Source organism: Engystomops pustulosus, chromosome 7, assembly GCF_040894005.1.
Source record: "Engystomops pustulosus chromosome 7, aEngPut4.maternal, whole genome shotgun sequence".
NCBI lineage: Eukaryota > Metazoa > Chordata > Amphibia > Anura > Leptodactylidae > Engystomops > Engystomops pustulosus.
Window position 1 is genome coordinate 20,793,361 of NC_092417.1, and position 19,128 is coordinate 20,812,488.

Sequence of the window (19,128 nt, forward strand, 5' to 3'; positions counted from 1 at the left end):
ACTCCTTTTTCAGAGCAGACCCTTTCCCTCTTAAACATGTAATTAAAGATATACCAACTGGCAAAAATTAATACGTTCTAAAAGAAATTGCACCAATGAAGACGTTTTCCAAAAAGGAAAAAAGCAAAGTTTTTAATAAACTAACAAAAAGACAGTGGGGGTCATTCACTAAGGGCCCGAATCACGATTTTCCGGCGTGTTTCCTGAATATTACCGTTTTTCCCTGAATTGCCCCGGGTTTTTGGCGCACGCGATTGGATTGTGGCGCATCAGCACCGGCATGCACACGATGTAAATCCGGGGCGTGGCCATCGGAAAACCTGACGAATTCGGAAAAACCTCGGCGGACTTCAGCGCAGCAGCGACACCTGGTGGACATCGGGCGCACTACCTTAGTGAATTGCCGGAAGACACAACTCAGCGTCGGAGAACGCGCCGCTGGATCGCGAATGGACCGGGTAAGTAAATCTGCCTCAGTATCCCTTTTGGATGCTTGATAGGGCAGATCAAATAGTGTCGAAAAATCCCAAGAAACAATGTAAAAAAGTATCAGCGGCTCAGCCTCCTGGATCTGACATTCACAGGGTTAATGAGCATAACACACTATGCTGATATCCAAAAGTCTATCAGTTCTGCACACACCCAAAGGTAAATAGTGGAGATCTCATGCCTGAGAGTGAGTATTAATTAGGTGCACAAGCCTCTACAGAAGTATCAGCCACCATCGTAATTCTGTGAAGGTCACATCCAGGAGGGTGAGTCCAAGGCCGGCCCCAGCACTGGGTATTCCTGGGCAAGTGCCAGGGCCCAGAGCTGCTGGGGGGCCCACATAAGGCTGTACATAAGGAATCCATGGGGGTGAGGGGGGCTGTATCTAATGAATCCATGGGGAGTGAAAGGGGGCTTTTATAAAATAAGCATGAGGAGGCTGTTTTGGATGATGTTTGGGCCCACTGAGGCTCTGCCGCCCAGGGGCCTACTGAAACCTGGAGCCGACCCTGGGTGAGTCACTAATACTTTTTTATACAGTACCAATAAAGTAAGTATGTAATATCAGGATAATACATTACTATAGTATCTATGCACATGGATTTGGATTATGTATGATACCATTTTTTTTATCACTATTTATCTGATGATGTCATTTCCTGTTTGTATTATATAAATTCACATTTGGCACTTTAAATGATTGTGTGAGAAATGCTCCAGTGTGTAGGAGCTGAAACTTTGCATGAACACTGTTAAATAAATCTGCCAATCTTTTTTTTTTGTATATTTATATGTGTGTATACACACACACACACACACGAAAATATACACTGTGTAACGGCGCATACAATGATAGATCTGTGTGACGCCCAGTGCAATATTCTGCAATAATAGTTTGGTGTCTCCTGTGGATGTAACATTCCCTTTGCTGCATATTTTGGTGAATATACACATGTGGGGTCTGTATGATCTCCTCACATCTTGCTGTTTTAGGAAAGTATATTTTCTTTACATAAGTATCTGGGTTTGTACATATTTTAAATAAATTTTGAATTTTCAAGCAATTTTTGCATTTTATTGCAAAATTGCATGAAGGTGATAGTGTGTATGAATTTAAAAGTTATTCTTGTTTACATGGCGGTTTCTGGAAAAATTTGATTTTGACAGAATAGGAGCTTTTTATTTTGTGTGTGTTATATTTTTAAACACATTTGTGGATAGCAACCAAATATGTCATGGTTTTTGTTGTTTTGCATTTTTGGGAGTGTAAATTCTTGATGTTGTGTATTGTGGTATATATAAATCTGCTCACTTGGTGTTATTATTTTTAAATGCCTATTTGTGAGTAAACCTCCACTTTGATGTGAGTTTTATGTAAAAACCTACATTAAGAAGGCATTTTCAATGCACTTTTTGTTTAATAATTTGTGTTTGTCACAAAGTTACATAAGGGTGGTCAAATGTCAATTGCCAAATGCATCGCCTGGTTGTCTGCTTTCAAAATTCTATAGGTTTTATGGCGCCTTTACTTTTTAATCTGTTTTATTGATATATTTTGCAGGTTGTGACTGTCTTAAAATTTCTAGCTGAAAAGCAGATATTTAGTTATTTCAGTTTTAGTCATATTATGATGATTTATTCATGTGAACAGATCAATATGGGACATTTTTTCTGTTTGGAGCACATTTTTGCCATCAAAGTCAAATTTTAAGTATTTTTTATAACATGTGTCAGTTTGAATCAAAATTGCATGAAGGCGCCTGTGTCTATAAACTCTTTAATGCAATTTTGAAAATAGGGGCAAGTGTCTGCTTTCAGAAAATATTTGGTTTGCTGTGATTTACTTTTATTCTTTTTGCTGTGATTTCGATTTTATTTGTAAATGTCAAAATTGTAAAAATTGCTCTGGTCAATAGTGTGACAAAATATGCACAGGCCCCCTGAGGAAGCGGCAAAGCGAAACGCGCGTCGGGGTATCAGCGCCCACACCAAACAGAACATGGGTAAGCCAGTTTCGCCATTCCATACAAATATAAAAAGGGCACATAACACTTAAAACTTTTAGTCATATATTTATGTCAGGTTTTACTGCCATTTACTGTTGCACTGGCACTTTACAATAATTCCTGTGATAACTCTATGTATGAATATCGGGGCACTGGCACTTTACAATATCTTTTTGATTAATTTACATGTGGACAGTAACCTGGATATATTCCTGTGTTTGTGTGGAGTGCGGACGCTTCAGTGGAACTCCCGAGGATAATTTAATTCTTGCAAATTATATTGTCATACTGTTGTTTTTAAATAAGTGTAATGATTAAATAAAATGAATTAAATTTTAACTAAACGGTATAACGAGATTTCTATGAACCAGATTTCACTCATGTGCTCTTCTAAGGTGTTGTTAAAATATCCAGAAATGCCTGGAAGTGAAATGGTTAATACAGCTTGGTTTAATTCCCGGGTGAAGATGCTTATCTGTCATCTCCTGTCTATAAATCTATCTGTCTAGTTATCTTTCTCATATAATCTGACCATTTATATATCTCACTTTTTCTCTATTTTTCAATAAATCTTCTATTTCTCTTCTACTGTATTTATCTCTCATATCTCCTGTATTTATAATCTACTTTATAGTTCTGCATCTAGAAATCTTTCATATTTTTCATATTTTTTCATAATAATTATAATTAATAATTCCTGTATTTATGATTACGCATCGCTGCACAGAGCTTGCCACGTTGGTCCCTGTCCCCAATGGGGCTCACAATCTAATCAACCTACCAGTATGTTATGGAGTGTAGGAGGAAACTGTAGGACCTGGAGGAAACCCACGCAAACACAGAGAGAACATACAAACTCTTTGCAGATGTTGACCAGCGCTGCAAGGCTGTAGTGCTAACCACTGAGCCACCAAGCTGTCCATCAATCTCCCTATCATCTAACTATCTCCTATACAATTCTCCCATATTACAGCTTTAGTATGGTAAAACAAGGAGCCTCTTACTGACTGTGACTGGTCATTAAATAGATTTATCTTGGGGCCCCACTTTTAGTTTTGCCCAGGGCCCCACTTTGTCTAGAACCGGCCCTGCTTGGGGGCAGGCTGCCTGTATACTACATGGGGGCAGGCAGGCTGTATACTACAAGGGGGCTGGCAGGCTATATACTACATGGGGGCTGGCTGGCTGTATACTACATGGGGGCTAGCTGGCTGAATACTACATGGGTCAGGCTGGCTGTATACTACATAAGCGCAGGCTGGCTGTATACTACATGGGGGCTGCCTGGCTGGCTGTATACTACATGGGTGCTGGCTGTATACTAAATGGGGCTGGCTGGTTGTATACTACATGGGGGCTGGCTGGCTATATACTACATGGGGGCTGGCTGTATACTACATGGGGCAGGCTGGCTGTATACTACATGGGGGCTGGCTGTATTCTACATGGGGGCAGGTCAGCTGTATACAACATGGGGGCTGGCTGGCTGTATACTACATGGGTGCTGGCTGTATACTACATGGGGGCTGGCTGGGCTGGTTGTATACTACATGGGGCAGGCTGGCTGTATACTACATGGGGGCAGGCTGGCTGTATACTACATGGGGGCTGGCTGGCTGTATACTACATGGGGGCTGGCTGTATACTACATGGGGGATGGCTGGCTGTTTACTACATTGGTCAGGCTGTATACTACATAGGGGCAGGCTGGCTGTATACTACTGGGGGCAGGCTGGCTGTATACCACATGGGGGCTGGCAGGCTGGCTGTATACTACATGGGGGCTGGCTGGCTATATACTACATGGGGGCTGGCTGTATACTACAGGGGGCAGGCTGGCTGTATACTACATGGGGGCAGACTGGCAAGCTGTATACTACATGGGGGCTGACCATGAGATCACCGTACCCACACCATTACAGTGTGAATAATAGCTTTAAATTTGTTTGCTGGAAATGTTTGCTGACAATAAGGCAATATTCTGAGTAGAATAGAAGAGCATGCATTGCGGATGCACCTACTGAGCATGCATTGTGGCTATATCTACTGAGGATAAAAATAAAGCAATCACATATGTGTTCTATGTCTGTATTCACAAGTTTTGTCCACTATTTTTTACATATGTGAAATAAAAGCTACGTTTTAATTTCTATGAAATAATACCTCCATTCACAGTGAACCTATATACTACATGAGGGCTGCAGGCTATATACTACTAGGGTCTGGCTGTATACTACTGGGAGCTGGCTGGCTGTATACTACTAGGGGCTGGCTGGCTGTATACTACTGGGAGCTGGCTAGCTGTATACTACTGGGAGCTGGCTTTCTATATACTACTGGGAGCTTACTGGCTATATACTACTGACAGCTGGCTGGCTGTATACTACTAGGGGCTGGCTGGCTGTATACTACTGGGAGCTGGCTGGCTATATACTACTGGGAGCTTACTGGCTATATACTACTGGCAGCTGGCTGGCTGTATACTACTAGGGGCTGGCTGTATACTACTGGGAGCTGGCTGGCTGTATACTACTGGGAGCTGGCTGGCTATATACTACTGGGAGCTTGCTGGCTACATACTACTGGCAGCTGGCTGGCTGTATACTACTGGGGGCAGGCTGGCTGTATACTACATGAGGGCAGGCTGGTTGTAAACTACATGGGGGCTGACTGGTTGTATACAGTGGCTGTATACTACATGGGGGCTGGCTATATACTACATAGGGACAAACTGGCTGTTTACTACAGGGGGCAGGCTGGCTGTATACTACTGGGAGCTGGCTGGCTATATACTACTGGGGCTGGCTGGCTGGCTGTATACTACTGGAGGCTGGCTGTATACTACAGGGGGCAGGCTGGGCTGGCTGTATACTACATTACACATTAATCCATAATATGAATAATTCCAGTTATAAAAAAGTTATGCATATGAAAGACGGTGATGCTAAAATTAACATTTTCGCCAAATGATTTTTTTTTTTTTTTTAGAATTCTGTTTTTTTATTTTGGAATAAACAAATGAGATACAAACAGTGCGTGGTACAGGCACACAATATCATGACATCACAACCAGAGCATCCTGTTCGAGACATGATAATATAGTTAGATAATTGCAGTGGGATAATTGCACACGATCAGATTGTGGCGCATCAGCGCCGGCTTTCACGCGACGGGGGCGTGGCCGTGGACAACCCGACGGATTCGGAAAAACCGCGGAATTTAAAAACGAATTTGTGTTGCAAGATCAGCACTCCAGGAAGAAGTAGGTGAACTCTGGCGGACCTCAGCGCAGCAGCGACACCTGGTGGATATCGGGCGCACGAACCTTAGTAAATCCTCGTCAGAGAACACGGCGCTGGATCGCGACTGGACCGGGTAAGTAAATGTGCCCCCATATCTTACTGAATTGTGAGTGGGTATGGGAAGACCAGCTAGAGACTTCCTCCATTCTGCATATTTGAGAGACTTTCCCTTCCCACACGGATATAGGTGGGGCCACGGTTTGCCTCCAGTAGAGGGGGATAAGGGCCTTTGCTGCTGCAATTAGATATGTAATTAAGCGCGTTGATGACAAGCGAGTACCCACCTGGCTCCAGCCCCAGGCATACCAAGGGTAAAGATAGCCGTGTAGTCAGGGCCGATTCTAGCCTTTTTGCTGCCTGAGGCGAAATTTTAAAATGCTGCCCCCCTCCCCCCCCCATGTATGCGTGCACGTGCGTGCCCCTGCTGATGCTACCTTACACACTAGTAGTCATTAGTCACAGATATTAGTGACCTCTAGTACCTTACAGGTGACCATCTACTCCATCGGGAAGGTACTTCTTTACGCTTTCTTCTGGCCTTGGTTTTCCTCCGAATTCACAAAGAAATGTCTTCAACTCCATGCAGCACAACTCCCCATGGCACCCCTAAAAATACCACAGTCACTTACAGTATAATGCATTGTGATTCTACTATATATTATCCTCACAACATGACTGAACAAACTATTCCCAACTTAAAACATCATTTAGTCACCCAAATTAGAGCATATAGAGCAATTCAATTAGGTGCCCTAATTTAGCCTCCCCGAATAATGAACAGCCGAGTATACATAGTCTCTCCTCTCTACCATTTATATACAGCCTCTCCCCTATCCCCCTGTATACACAGCCTTTCTTCTACCCCCCTATATACACAGCCTACACCCCCCCACACCCCGTATACAGTCTCAGCTCCCCCACCACCTGTATCCAGTCTCAGCTGTATACATGCCCCACACAATTACCCCCAGTAATGTCTCCCATACAACCCCCCAAAATTTCCCCCATACAACCCCAATGTAATGTGTCCCACAGCCTCCCAGTAATTACCCCCACAGCTACCCCCAGTAAGTAATGTGCCCACACACAGCCCCCCAGTAAGTAATGTGCCCACACACAGCCCCCCAGTAAGTAATGTCCTCACACACAGCCCCCCAGTAAGTAATGTGCCCACACACAGCCCCTCAGTAAGTAATGTCCTCACACACAGCCCCTCAGTAAGTAATGTGCCCACACACACAGCCCCCAGTAAGTAATGTGCCCACACACACAGCCCCCCCAGTAAGTAATGTGCCCACACACACAGCCCCCCCAGTAAGTAATGTCCTCACACACAGCCCCCCAGTAAGTAATGTCCTCACACACAGCCCCTCAGTAAGTAATGTGCCCACACACAGCCCCTCAGTAAGTAATGTCCTCACACACAGCCCCCCAGTAAGTAATGTCCTCACACACAGCCCCTCAGTAAGTAATGTGCCCACACACACAGCCCCCAGTAAGTAATGTGCCCACACACACAGCCCCCCCAGTAAGTAATGTGCCCACACACACAGCCCCCCCAGTAAGTAATGTCCTCACACACAGCCCCCCAGTAAGTAATGTCCTCACACACAGCCCCTCAGTAAGTAATGTGCCCACACACAGCCCCTCAGTAAGTAATGTGCCCACACACAGCCCCTCAGTAAGTAATGTCCTCACACACAGCCCCCCAGTAAGTAATGTGCCCACACACAGCCCCCCAGTAAGTAATGTGCCCACACACAGCCCCCCAGTAAGTAATGTGCCCACACACAGCCCCTCAGTAAGTAATGTCCTCACACACAGCCCCTCAGTAAGTAATGTCCTCACACAGCCCCCCAGTAAGTAATGTGCCCACACACACAGCCCCCAGTAAGTAATGTGCCCACACACACAGCCCCCCCAGTAAGTAATGTGCCCACACACACAGCCCCCCCAGTAAGTAATGTGCCCACACACACAGCCCCCAGTAAGTAATGAGCCCACACACAGCCCCCCAGTAAGTAATGTGCCCACACAGCCCCCCAGTAAGTAATGTGCCTCACACACAGCTCCCCAGTAAGTAATGTGCCCACACACACAGCCCCCCCAGTAAGTAATGTGCCTCACACAGCCCCCCAGTAAGTAATGTGCCCACACACACAGCCCCCAGTAAGTAATGTGCCCACACACACAGCCCCCCCCAGTAAGTAATGTCCTCACACACAGCCCCTCAGTAAGTAATGTCCTCACACACAGCCCCTCAGTAAGTAATGTCCTCACACAGCCCCCCAGTAAGTAATGTGCCCACACACACAGCCCCCCCAGTAAGTAATGTGCCCACACACACAGCCCCCCCAGTAAGTAATGTGCCCACACACACAGCCCCCCCAGTAAGTAATGTGCCCACACACAGCCCCCCCAGTAAGTAATGTCCTCACACAGCCCCCCAGTAAGTAATGTGCCCACACACACAGCCCCCAGTAAGTAATGAGCCCACACACACAGCCCCCAGTAAGTAATGAGCCCACACACACAGCCCCCAGTAAGTAATGAGCCCACACACAGCCCCCCCAGTAAGTAATGTCCTCACACAGCCCCCCAGTAAGTAATGAGCCCACACACACAGCCCCCCCAGTAAGTAATGTGCCCACACACACAGCCCCCCCAGTAAGTAATGTGCCCACACACACAGCCCCCAGTAAGTAATGAGCCCACACACACAGCCCCCCCAGTAAGTAATGTGCCCACACACAGCCCCCCCAGTAAGTAATGTCCTCACACAGCCCCCCAGTAAGTAATGTGCCCACACACACAGCCCCCAGTAAGTAATGTGCCCACACACACAGCCCCACCAGTAAGTAATGTGCCCACACACACAGCCCCCCCAGTAAGTAATGTGCCCACACACACAGCCCCCCCAGTAAGTAATGTGCCCACACACACAGCCCCCAGTAAGTAATGTGCCCACACACACAGCCCCCCCAGTAAGTAATGTGCCCACACACACAGCCCCCCCAGTAAGTAATGTGCCCACACACACAGCCCCCCCAGTAAGTAATGTGCCCACACACACAGCCCCCAGTAAGTAATGAGCCCACACACACAGCCCCCCCAGTAAGTAATGTGCCCACACACAGCCCCCCCAGTAAGTAATGTCCTCACACAGCCCCCCAGTAAGTAATGTGCCCACACACACAGCCCCCAGTAAGTAATGTGCCCACACACACAGCCCCCCCAGTAAGTAATGTGCCCACACACACAGCCCCCCCAGTAAGTAATGTGCCCACACACACAGCCCCCCCAGTAAGTAATGTGCCCACACACACAGCCCCCAGTAAGTAATGTGCCCACACACACAGCCCCCCCAGTAAGTAATGTGCCCACACACACAGCCCCCCCAGTAAGTAATGTGCCCACACACACAGCCCCCCCAGTAAGTAATGTGCCCACACACACAGCCCCCCCAGTAAGTAATGTGCCCACACACACAGCCCCCCCAGTAAGTAATGTGCCCACACACACAGCCCCCCCAGTAAGTAATGTGCCCACACACAGCCCCCCCAGTAAGTAATGTGCCCACACACAGCCCCCCAGTAAGTAATGTGCCCACACACAGCCCCCCAGTAAGTAATGTGCCCACACACAGCCCCCCCAGTAAGTAATGTGCCCACACACACAGCCCCCCCAGTAAGTAATGTGCCCACACACACAGCCCCCAGTAAGTAATGTGCCCACACACACAGTCCCCCCAGTAAGTAATGTGCCTCACACACAGTCCCCCATGTTCTTCCCTGGCCCCTGTCATGTCTCCCCCTCACCTCACTCAGGCAGCTCTCTGTGTGTGTACTGCTTTCCCCGGCAGGTCATGTGACCATTGCATCATCAAAGGTCCTTCAGCCTTCAACCTCCGGGAGTCTTCTACTCCCGGAGGGTGAAGCAACTGCTGGGGAAAGCAGTCCCTGTACATGGTCTCATAACGATCTGTGTCCTGAGGACACAGATCGTTATGAGAGAGGGAAGGAAGATCTAGCGATCCCCCTGCTGCACTCACCATTCCGTGCTCCCGCGCAGCTCCCTCATCTCCTCCAGCCAGCAGCCCTCTGTGAAGGGACACAGGTCGGCACGGGCACGTGGTGACGTCATCACGCCGACCTGTGTCCTGCAGAGCGGTGCACACAGTCGCAATGTGCTGCACCGCTCTGCCTATAAATTACATCACCGCCTTGAAGGCGGCGATGTAATTTATTTTACAGGTGGCACGGACCTGCCAGCCATTGGCAAGTCCGTGCTACCAGCGGCAAAATGCCGCTTTTAAATGGGGTCCGCTATCTGCCGCCTGAGGCGGGGACTTCACCTCGCCTCATGGCAGAAGCGGCCCTGCGTGTAGTGGTGGAACATGTGATGTTAATAATGTCTTGCACTCCTTTCCAAAAATTCTGAATTTCCGAACATGTCCACCAGATATGTTCACATCTCCAGCAGCGCCCAGTTCATGTAAACCCCATCTGTGTCTTGTACCATCTTGCTAGTAGCTTAAAATGGTTTTCCTGAAGACGCACACATCCGGAAAAACTGTAGGGGTGTTGCAATACCCAAGTTTTTTTCCTTCTCATTCAGTGACAGGCCCAGCTCCTGCTCCCAGGACGGGATATATAATGGATGATCTGGTGTATTAGCCGCACCTATACTATCATAAATTTAAGATATTGTTGTAGCTTTTTTTGCTCCTACTGCTACCGCGACATCTACAGGAGGTAGTTCCTGGAATGCCCCATACTTTTTGGCAAAGATGCGACAAGCTGATTGTAGTAGTTTTATGGGTGGCCGTGCCCCTGCATTCTGTCCTTGATTTTGTCTTCTGTGATTAAATCTACTTTCTGTAGGAGTTCCCTAGCTGTCATGTCTTCAAATTTAGTCCACCACATTGGGGTGTCTGTTAGAGATGAGCGAACATACTCGTCCGAGCTTGATGCTCGTTCGAGCATTAGCGTACTCGAAACTGCTTGTTGCTCGGACGAATACTTCGCCCGCTCGAGAAAATGGCAGCTCCCGCCGTTTTGCTTTTTGGCGGCCAGAAACAGAGCCAATCACAAGCCAGGAGACCCTGCACTCCACCCAGCATGACATGGTACCCTTACACGTCGATAGCAGTGGTTGGCTGGCCAGATCAGGTGACCCTGGAATAGACTAGCCCCTGCCCGTGCTGCTCGGATCATTCTGTGTCTGGATGCCACTAGGGAGAGAGCTGCTGCTGGTCAGGGAAAGCGTTAGGGTGTTCTATTAGCTTACTGTTAGGCAGGAGTGATTCTCCAAGAACCCAACAGCCCTTCTTAGGGCTACAATAACGTTATACTTTTTTTTTTTTTGTTTGCTTGTGGCTGGGCTTGCTGGCATTAGTAGTGCAGCTAGTACCATATTGTGAGGAATTTGCAGGGGGACTTGCTACCGTTGTGTTTAGCTCTTAGTGACACACATATCCACCAAAGTGGGAAAATTTATTAGGGGTTGGATTTCAATTAGGCACAGTCTGCCATTTCCTTTTTATTTTACGTTTATTTTTTTAATAACTCAGTGTCATCTCATCTGGCATAGCAGTGTGCTTTGATACTTGGCTAGAAAATAGCCATAGGAGAATACAAAGAGCTTACTTACGCCTACAGTAGCGTTATATATATTTGATTTCTGGTTGATCTGCTGGTGGCTGTACTTGCTGCAGTGCATCTACCGTATTTTTTGGACTATAAGACGCACTTTTTTTCCCCAGAAAATGGGGAAAAAACAGTGGTGCGTCTTATAGTCCGGATGTACTGCAGGAGGGAACGGAGGGCACCTGGCTGCGCTCAGCCAGCTAATGCTGGCAGAGCGCAGCCCTTCACAGTAAATGCACAGCGGCTCGAGTGCCGCTGCGCTCCTCTCTTGTATGTGTGCAGCCCGCGGCTCCCATGTAGTGGGGCCGTGTACAGTGCGCCCTGAGAATGGGACAGTCGCTGGCAGTGAGATGGCTGGCTGCACAGCGCTGCCCTGAGTCTCTTACAGTCAGCTGTGAGGTGAGTGTCTCTGGCTGGAGCAATGCTCTGCAGCACTGCTGCAGAGTATTGCTCCACATCGGAGACATTCAGCTCACAGCATAAACAAGAGGGACACAGACATCTCCCAGATCCTCCGGTGTGTGGATATCACATGACCCCGTGATGTCACGGAAAGGGGCGGGGCCTCCCGGAAAAAGCAGGAAGTAAGTGAGCTTCCATGTGTGACTGCAAGTCGAGAACAGAAACCTCCCAGGAGCAGCGTTATTCATGTGTATGGAGGTGAGGTCCTGACAGGAAGGAGGAATATACTGATTGCTTAGTATCAGGGGAGCTCATCTGGAACAAGATATGTATGTTTTGTGCGACTGCATGGCTGCTGTGCCTGAGGTGTATGTTAAATGGGACTGTGTGTCTGGTGGGGGACTGAAGTCTATATAGATGTATTACTGAGGGGTTGGTGGCTGTATATATATGTATTATTGGTGGGAGGTCGACTGTATGCGGATGTGTTACTGGGGGTGCGGCGGCTGTATGCGGATGTGTTACTGGGGGTGCGGCGGCTGTATGTAGCTGTGTTACTGGGGGTGCGGCGGCTGTATGTAGCTGTGTTACTGGGGGTGCGGCGGCTGTATGCGGATGTGTTACTGGGGGTGCGGCGGCTGTATGCGGATGTGTTACTGGGGGTGCGGCGGCTGTATGCGGATGTGTTACTGGGGGTGCGGCGGCTGTATGCGGATGTGTTACTGGGGGTGCGGCGGCTGTATGCGGATGTGTTACTGGGGGTGCGGCGGCTGTATGCGGATGTGTTACTGGGGGTGCGGCGGCTGTATGCGGATGTGTTACTGGGGGTGCGGCGGCTGTATGCGGATGTGTTACTGGGGGTGCGGCGGCTGTATGCGGATGTGTTACTGGGGGGTTGGCGGCGGTATGTGGATGTAGCACTGGTCAGAAAGTCGTTAGTGAGCAGGAGTATGTATGTATGCCACATTCAGTGGGGGCCTCCACAAGATTTTGTGCCCAGGGGCCCCCACCAACCTTAATCTGGCTCTACCAGTGAAAGCTATTAGCAGTAAGCGCAGCCCGTGAAAACTTACGGCAGCATGCAGTGCATGCTGACTGGACTATTCTGCCCCCAACAATGGTTGGCTGAGCTTGCTGCTAGCCAAGCCGTAGCCAATCCGTGTTGGGTCAAAGTAACAACACTCCCCCGACCACCAAGTGTTCTGTATAGAGCTGAATCTCACAGAACACTTGTAGTGTCGGCACGGGAATCATCCTTCAGCACCAGGTAACAGTGTCCCATATACTCTCCCCTAATAAAGTCTCCCCATTTATTTTCCCACACAAAGTACACTATTAAAACTTCACCAAATGTCACACAATGACCCCTAATAAAAGTATCCCCTACACAGTCCCCTTAGGCTACATTCATGGCGGGCACACGTCGTTGTCCAGGAGAGGAGGAGGGGGTGAGCGCTGCTCGCCCCTGCCCCTTTCCAAAGAGAAACATGGCTGCACAGCACCGCTCTGTACAGTGTCGTTACTTTACTGTTACTTTATTAAATATTTTAGTACACTGTTTGGGGAAAAAACATTTTTTCTTATTTTTCCTCCTCTAAAACCTAGGTGCGTCTTATGGTCCAGTGCGTCTTATAGTCCGAAAAATACGGTACTACCATATTGTGAGGAATTTGGAGTGAGACTTGTTTTGCGCTTAGTGACGCACATATCCATCGCAAAGACCGAAGTGGGAAAATTTATTAGGGGTTGGATTTCAATTAGGCACAGTCTGCCATTTCCTTTTTTATTTTACGTTTATTTTGTTTAATAACTCAGTGTCATCTCATCTGGCATAGTAGTGTGCTTTCATACTTGGCTAGAAAATAGCCATAGCAATAGGATAGCATCGTGTGGTTTTAAAAACTAAAAAACACAAAAAAAAAAAAAACCACAAAAAAACACAAAAAAAAGTTAAAAAAAAATTAAAGTTATAACTTTCATTTTCAAAATGTTTAACCCGAGGGCTAGGGGTAGAGGACGAGGGCGGGGACGTGGGCGTCCAACTACTGCAGAGGTCAGAGGCCGTGGTCCTGGGCGGGGTGAGACACCACCTGCTGATGAGGAAGCAGGGGGACGCCGCAGAGCTACACTCCCTAGGTTCATGTCTGAAGTTACTGGGACTCGTGGTAGAGCACTGTTGAGGCCAGAACAGTGCGAACAGGTGATGTCGTGGATTGCCGACAATGCTTCGAGCAATTTGTCCACCAGTCAGTCTTCCACGCAGTCCATCCATGTCACCGAAATCGGCACTCCTCCAGCTCCTGCACCTCAGCCTCCTCCCCCCCAGTCTGCCCCCTCCCAGGAAAATTTGGCATTTGAACCGGCATACTCTGAGGAACTGTTTTCTGGACCCTTCCCACAGTCACAAACCACTTGTCCGGTTGCTGCTGAGTAATTTTCCGATGCCCAGGTTTTCCACCAGTCGCAGTCTGTGGGTGATGATGACCTTCTTGACGTAGTGGAAGAAGTGTGTAAAGAGGTGTCCGACGATGAGGAGACACGGTTGTCAGACAGTGGTGAAGTTGTTGTCAGGGCAGGAAGTCCGAGGGGGGAGCAGACTGAGGGATCGGAGGATGATGAGGTGACAGACCCAAGCTGGGTTGAGAGGCCGGGTGAACACAGTGCTTCTGAGACAGAGGAGAGTCCTCGACCAGAACAGGTTGGAAGAGGCAGTGGTGGGGCCAGACGGAGAGGCAGGGCCAGAGCAGGTGCATCAGCGCCAAATGTGTCACGTAGTGAAGCTCCCGTGGCGAGGGCTCCCGCGGCAAGGGCTAGATTTTCAGAAGTCTGGAGGGCGGCACGGTGGCTGAGTGAGTAGCACTTCTGCCTTACAGCACTGGGGTCCTGGGTTCGAATCCCACCCAGGTCAACATCTGTAAAGAGTTTGTATGTTCTCTCCGTGTTTGCGTGGGTTTCCTCCGGGCACTCCGGTTTCCTCCCACACTCCAAAACATACTGTTAGGTTGTTCAGATTGTGAGCCCCATGGGGACAGGGACCAATTTGTCATGCATTGTGCAGCGCTGCGTAATCTGTGTGCGCTATATAAATAAAGAATTATTATTATTTAAGGAAACACCGGATGACCGACGGACTGTGGTGTGCAACATTTGCCAAACCAGGATCAGCAGGGGTTCCACCACTACTAGCTTAATTACCACCAGTATGCGCAGACATATGAATGCTAAACACCCCACTCAGTGGCACCAAGCCCGTTCACCTCCGGCCGTGCACACCACTGCTCCTTCCCCTGTGTCAGCTGATAGTCAGCCCCCTGCCCAGGACCCTGGCACAAAAACCCCGTCGTCGCCTCCACGATCCTCCACAGCATCCACCAGCGTTCAGCTCTCCATACCCCAGACGCTGGAGCGGAAACAGAAATATAGTGCAACCCACCCGCACGCCCAAGCCCTTAATGTCCACATCTCCAGATTGCTTAGCCTGGAGATGCTGCCCTATAGGCTAGTAGAGACCGAGGCCTTTCGCAACCTCATGGCGGCGGCCGCCCCTCGGTATTCGGTCCCCAGCCACCACTACTTTTCCCGATGTGCCGTCCCAGCCCTGCACCAGCACGTGTCAGACAACATCATCCGTGCCCTGACCAACGCCGTTTCTAACAAGGTCCACCTGACCACGGACACGTGGACGAGTGCTGCCGGGCAGGGCCACTATATATCGCTGACGGCACATTGGGTTAACTTGGTGGAGGCTGGGACCGAGTCTGACCCTGGGGCTGCTCATATACTGCCGACGCCGAGGATTGCGGGGCCTACCTCGGTCCAGGTCTTTCAGGCCTACTATGCCTCCTCCTCCTCCCACCCCTCCTCCACCTCCTCCTCCGAACTACCATCCGTGGGCATGGCGCCATCAGTCGCTAGCTCTAGGAATAGCAGCAGTGCCGTCGCTAAGCGACAGCAGGCGGTGCTCAAACTGCTGAGCCTAGGCGATAAAAGGCACACCGCCCAAGAACTATTACAGGGCATCACGGCGCAGACTGATCTGTGGCTGGCACCGCTGAACCTGAAGCCAGGCATGGTTGTGTGTGACAACGGCCGTAACCTGGTGGCGGCTCTGCAACTCGGCAGACTGACACATGTGCCATGCCTGGCCCATGTGTTAAATATCATAGTTCAGCGTTTCCTCAAGACATACCCCAATCTGTCTGATTTGCTCACGAAGGTGCGCCGCATCTGTGCGCATTTCAGGAAGTCCATCACAGATGCTGCCACTCTCAGGGCAGCGCAGCGCCGCCTCCAACTGCCCGCTCACCGACTGTTGTGCGACGTGCCCACGAGGTGGAATTCAACGTTAACCATGTTATCCAGAGTTTACCAGCAGCGCAGAGCGATTGTAGACTGCCAGATGTCAACTTCCACCAGAACTGGTAGTCAGGTCAGTCAGCTTCCTCAAGTCTACAATGAGGAGTGGACGTGGATGTCTGATATCTGTCAGGTGCTGAGTAACTTTGAGGAGTCAACACAGATGGTCAGTGGCGATGCTGCCATCATCAGCCTCACCATCCCGCTGCTTGGCCTGTTGAAAAACTCTCTGATCAGCATGAAGTCGGAAGCTTTGCGCTCGTCACAAGAGACGGGGGAAGAAGATTCCCTTGTTGCTAGCCAAAGCACCCTCAGGTCTGTTTCTCAGCGCATATCGGAGGAGGTGGAGGAGGATGAGGAGGAAGAGGAGGAGAATGTTGGCGAGACACAAGAGGGGACCATTGTTCAGTCCTTCACTGTTCAGCGTGTATGGGCAGAAGAAGAGGAGTTGGAGGAGGAGGAAATGGACAGTCAGGCCAGTGAGGGGAGTGAATTCTTGCGTGTTGGTACTCTGGCGCATATGGCAGATTTCATGCTAGGCTGCCTATCCCGTGACCCTCGCGTTCAAAGAATTTATTCCAGCACCGATTACTGGGTATTCACTCTCCTGGACCCATGGTACAAGCAAAATCTTTCCACTCTCATCCCTGGAGAGGAAAGGAGTGTGAGAATGCATGAATACCAGCAGGCCCTGGTGCACAAGCTGAAACAGTATTTCCCTTCTGACAGCGCTAGCGGCAGAGTGCGTAGTTCTGCGGGACAAGTAGCGAGGGAGAGTAGGCGAGCAGGCAGCTTGTCCAGCACTGGCAAGGGTACGCTTTACAAGGCTTTTGCCAGCTTTATGTCACCCCAGCAAGACACTGTCACCTGTCCCCAGTCTCGGCAGAGTAGGGCTGATCTTTACAGAAAGATGGTGAGGGAGTACGTAGCTGACCATACCATCGTCCTAAATGATCACACAGCTCCCTACAACTACTGGGTTTCAAAGCTGGACATGTGGCACGAACTGGCGCTGTACGCCTTGGAGGTTCTTGCCTGCCCTGCCGCTAGTGTGTTGTCCGAGCGGGTTTTCAGTGCAGCTGGTGGCATCATCACCGATAAGCGTACACACGCCTGTCGACTGACAGCGCTGACAGGCTGACGCTTATCAAGATGAATAAAGGCTGGATTTCTCATAATTTCCAATCTCCACCAGGTGAAGGAAGCTCAACCTGAATAATTTATGCACTTCTCCTCCTCATTTTCCTCCTTCTCCTCCTCTTTGTACACTAAAGCAGAGGAAACTGGCTATTTTTTGACAGGGCCCACTGGCTCTAGCTATAGTACTTTATGCATTTAATTTTTCTGGAGGGCCACCTACCCGGTCCTCTGTTTTAAACAATTTTTGGGAGTGCCACATACAGGCACTCAATCTATTCAATTTTTCTAGAGGGCCACCTACCTGCTCCTCTGGTTTGAAAACTTTTTTGGACTGCCACATACAGGCACTCAATCTATTTCATTTTTCTGGAGGGTCACCTACCTGCTCCTCTGGTTTGAAAACTTTTTTGGACTGCCACATACAGGCACTCAATCTATTTCATTTTTCTGGAGGGCCACCTACCTGCTCCTCTGGTTTGAAAACTTTTTTGGACTGCCACATACAGGCACTCAATCTATTTCATTTTTCTGGAGGGCCACCTACCTGCTCCTCTGGTTTGAAAACTTTTTTGGACTGCCACATACAGGCACTATCCAAATTAAATTGTCTCCATAGCAGCCTCCACACGTTGTCTCCATTGCTACCTCCAAAAGTCGTCCATATAGCTGCCTCCATACATCGTCCCCTTATCAAACGAGGTGTGTCAGGCAGATATTTGGGTTGTTTTCATGGATTCCACATCAAAGTTGTTAACTTTGTTGCCACCCTGCTGTGTAATCCACAAAATATACTGGCAAACTTTTACCATTTACGGATATTATTTCAGCGCTTCTTACGTTTACATTCCCCTCACCCGCCATATCCCAAACTTATAAGAACGCTACTACACTTAACTTGGTGGAGGCTGGGATCGAGTCTGACCATGGGGCTGGTCATATACTGCCAACGCAGAGGATTGCGGGGCCTACCTCGGTCCAGGTCTCAAAGGCCTACTATACATCCTCCTCCTCCCACCCCTCCTCCACCTCCTCCTCCTCCGAATTACCATCCGTGGGCATGGCGCCATCAGTCGGTAGCTCTAGGCACAGCAGCAGTGCCGTTGCTAAGCGTCAGCAGGCGGTGCTCAAACTGCTTGACTTTGTCGCCACCCTGCTGTGTAATCCACAAAATATACTGGCAAACTTTTATCATTTACCGATATTATTTCAGCGCTTCTTGCGCTTCTGTTTACATTCCCCTCACCCGCCATATCCTAAACTTATAAGAACGCTACTACACTTGATCTTATACAAAAGGTTCTTAGAAGTGCTGTTTGGGGAGTAGCCTAGAGACAGGGGCTTGGATTGGCGAAAGCTCGCCTGGCAGCGGAGCGCTAGCTCCATCCCAAGATCCAACTAACATAGTTTTAACTGCAGCACCTTTAATCTACTACTAGTTCACTGCCTCCATACATGGTCCCCTTATCAAACGAGCTGTGTCAGGCAGAATTTTCAGGTGTTTCACCAGATACATAGTGGAACTCGGGCCATCTGTCGCCGTCATGCTGGAGACCTGAAGTTGCTATCATAGCAGCGCAATATGAATGCCCCATACTGTCGCTCTTAATCATGGAAGTCGTCTCAATGGCTGCCTCCACATGTTGTCCCCTTATCAAAAGAGCTGTGTCAGGCTCATTTTTAGGGTGTTTCACCAGATACGTTATGGAACTTGGTCACTATGTCGCCACCATGCTGTGTTATCGACTAAATATACCGTCAACCTTTTGTTCACATAGGAAATCATTT

The 19,128-nt window shown here is 49.0% G+C and overlaps 1 protein-coding gene across 3 annotated transcripts in view; it reads left to right on the top strand.

Annotated features, from left to right (window-relative positions):
• LOC140069386 (SLAM family member 8-like) overlaps window positions 1-19,128 on the top strand; it is a 164,914-nt gene that overhangs the window by 98,138 nt on the left and 47,648 nt on the right. Inside the window, exon 1 of one of the 3 annotated variants that reach the window (XM_072115049.1) lies at window positions 665-755. The exons of the other annotated variants lie outside the window; for them this stretch is intronic. The gene's annotated coding sequence lies outside the window, so the exon portion shown is untranslated. Of the gene's footprint in view, window positions 1-664; window positions 756-19,128 lie in introns of those variants that run through there. 3 annotated transcript variants of the gene reach the window in all.